This window comes from Pteropus vampyrus, unplaced genomic scaffold (assembly GCF_000151845.1).
Source record: "Pteropus vampyrus isolate Shadow unplaced genomic scaffold, Pvam_2.0 Scaffold212, whole genome shotgun sequence".
Lineage (NCBI taxonomy): Eukaryota > Metazoa > Chordata > Mammalia > Chiroptera > Pteropodidae > Pteropus > Pteropus vampyrus.
In genome coordinates, this window is record NW_011888993.1 from 140,646 (window position 1) to 143,661 (window position 3,016).

The 3,016-nt window shown below is 60.4% G+C and overlaps 1 protein-coding gene across 3 annotated transcripts in view; it reads left to right on the top strand.

Annotated features, from left to right (window-relative positions):
* Nucleotides 1-3,016, top strand: part of SCAMP4 (secretory carrier membrane protein 4) — a 28,463-nt gene that overhangs the window by 215 nt on the left and 25,232 nt on the right. The window contains exon 1 of one of the 3 annotated variants that reach the window (XM_023538094.1): nt 40-403. The exons of the other annotated variants lie outside the window; for them this stretch is intronic. The gene's annotated coding sequence lies outside the window, so the exon portion shown is untranslated. Of the gene's footprint in view, nt 1-39; nt 404-3,016 lie in introns of those variants that run through there. 3 annotated transcript variants of the gene reach the window in all.

Below are 3,016 nucleotides of genomic sequence, written 5' to 3' on the forward strand. Positions count from 1 at the left end.
GGGCCGGGGGAGCGTCGCGTGTGCGCGTGCGCGTGGGGCGGCCGGACCTCGGGACCCCGCTCCTCGCGCCCATCGCCCTTCTGCGCGTGCGTGCGCCCCTGAGGCCGGGAGTGGGGACCCCGTGCGACCAGCTGCTTCCGGCGCGCCTCGCCCTCGGGTCATCTCGGGCACCCGCTGCCTCGGGGCTGCGCGTTTACCTGCTTCACGGCCTTGGGCGAAGGTCCCCAGTGTTTCTATGCGTCCTGAACATCGTGATCATTCCTCAGACTGAAGGGAAGTGTGAACCTGCAAGGCCTTTTTTTATACCACCCCAGGATAAGGGATCTCTCCCACACCCCACAAGCCTGAGGTTCTCGAACTTTCGTGCACAGAAGGCCCTCCTGCAGGGTGTCAGGTTCACCAGGTCAACACGCAGGGCGCCCCGTTAAATTCAACTTCCATGCAAACGACGAATAGTTTTTTAGCGTAGATCGCACGGAACACACTTATACTAAGAAACAGCTCTGTTAGCTGGAATTCGAATTTATGGGGTGTCCCAGAAGTTATCTGTCAACCGTGCTCTGCAAGTAACAGATAACTGGGGAGCTTGTTAGAAATACGGATGGCGGTCCCCTCCACTTCTGGTGGGCTGAGACCTGGAAACTGCATTCGAAACTGTGGGCGCGTCTGAGACTCCAGCACTAGCTATTCCTTCTGCTCTAGACTCCCTACCCTTCCCTGCCCGCCTTCCAGGCCCAGCTGTGGATCACCACCTCCCAGGAGCCCTCCTGGACTCTGCCACCACAGCCAGGGCACTGGGCCGCTGAGGAGCTGTCAGGTTGTTTACCACCCAGGACTGCGAGGCCTCTTGTGGCTTTTCTCACTTGCCCTGCCATCCCTGCCCGGTGGGGGTTAGGACAGATGCCCAAGGACGCACAGCCAGGAAATGGGGCCAAGACACAGCCAGGTCCAGACTGTTTCCTTCCTAATCCAGGAAGAAAAGATAAAGCCTCCTGTCTGAGGCTCACGTTGTTGTCCCTGCAGAGCCTGACAGCTCATTGGATAAGCACTATATCCTGTGTCCCTCTCAGAGCGAGTCCACTCCTGCTGGGACCCCAGGCGCAGTGCCCCCACATGCCACCACCCAGTGTCCCCAAGAGTTTCAGTACATGCTCATTTTCTGGTGTGGTGCTGTGGGGGCGGGTGGTCCTAGGCTGCTGGGGAGCCTTGCAGGTAGGGGTCCGTCTCCCCGGATGTGCCAGGCCCTCGGGGGGCTGCTGACACAGTCGAGCCTCCCCGACCTGGATGGACCAGGAGCATCGCAACACGTGATCACGGTGTCCGAGTAGGCTGCGGGCGCCCCCTGAGCGTTTTAGGAGGTGGCCGTACTCGGAGAAGGGACTGAGCAGGGCGGTTCCGGTGGGGAGCTTGCGGGGAGGGCCGCGGGAGCAGTCGGGGCACCTGGAGCCCGGGCTTGCTCTGGGGCTTTGGGGACGGAAAGAGGAACCCAGGGTCGGCAGCTGCCGCTAGCCACGCTTCAGATCCTGGGTGCGTTTCGGCAAAGTGTTTGTGCACAGAGTCTGTTCGCAGGTGGGCTGGCCCGCCCCACGGGGATGTGGGTGGGGGCTCGGGTGGGTCACCCACCACCGAGCCTGTTTGTTTTCATCTGTAGAGGGGGCTCAGGACCTCCATCTTCCTGATGGGCGTGGAAGACAGAGGCCCTGAGCCGATGGGCACCAGCCACGTGCCCTGGTAAAGTCCTCCGCCTCAAGGAGCCTCGCTTGTCCTGTAGACGGGACAGTCCCAGGGGCTCCCTCCCAAGTCGTTGAGAGAAGTAGGGGAGCCCGCTCGTGGAAGCACGAGGACACACAGTGTCACAGTAACCGCAGCTGGCAGCTGCCATCGAGGCAGTGTGCCTATGTGGGGTCTGCTGACCTGCTGTCCCCCAGGAGTCCTTCCCCCTCCCCGTTTTCTTCCACAGCGGCTTTGTTGAGATGCAATTCACCCCCTTTGAGTGTTCACGTAGGTGTTTTCTAGTACGTTTGTGCAACTGTCATCGCTATCTAACTCCAGAACATTCCATCACCACAGGAGGAAACCTGTCCTCATTAGCAGTCACATACATCTCTACCGCAGTTCCTGTAATCCACTGACCCGCTTTCTGTCCCTGTGGCTGTGCCCGTTCTGGACGTTTCACATAGATGGAATCATGCCCCATGTGGCTGTATGTGTTCGGCTTCTCTCCTGGGTTTGACGTTGTCGGGCTCTGTTGTGGCGGTGGTCAGCCCTTTACTCCGTTTTCAGGCTGAGTGATGTTCCCCTGTGTGGACGGACCGCTCGGTGTGTGCCCATTCATCAGTGGATGGACACTTGGGTCGTTTCCACCTTTTGGCTGTCCTGAGTCCTGCCCCTGTGGACACGCGTGGACAGATTTCGTGTGGACACGGGCTTCCAGTTTTCTGGGCGCACACCTGGGAGGGGAGTGGAGTTGCTGGGTCACACACGACTGTTCTGTGACATTTCATCCCTCCTTCCTGGGAGTTGGTGGCCTGACTGGCAGAGTCCCAAAGGCAGCCTCTTTTATTTGTCGCTTGTTTTGTTTGATCAGACAGAGGTTGCACTCTTGGAGGGACAAACAAGGCTGTGTCTGTCTGTGCCCGGCGGACAGTGGGAGCTTCCGCAGCCTGGGGCGGGCCACGCGGGCCATGCGGTCCCGGCATATGGTGTGCGGGGGTGGATTTGGAGTTGGCACCGTGGGCCTGCCTGTGGGCACCCTACGACCCCCGCCACGTGGTCCACTTCTCGTGGCTGCCACCGGCACCCGGCTTCAGCACATTTGCCGAGATTGGACTGAGCTTAGGACACACTGTGGTGGGCGAGGCGCTCGCATGCCCTCTGAAGGGCCCGGCCGACAGCAGCGGGGCCCATGGGGCCGAGGACTGAGCCAGGAGGCACGTCACGAGTGATGAAAGCCCCAGGGACTTCAGTGCTCTCGTACATGGGGATGGGACAGGAGGGCCTGTCCTGCTATGAGTCG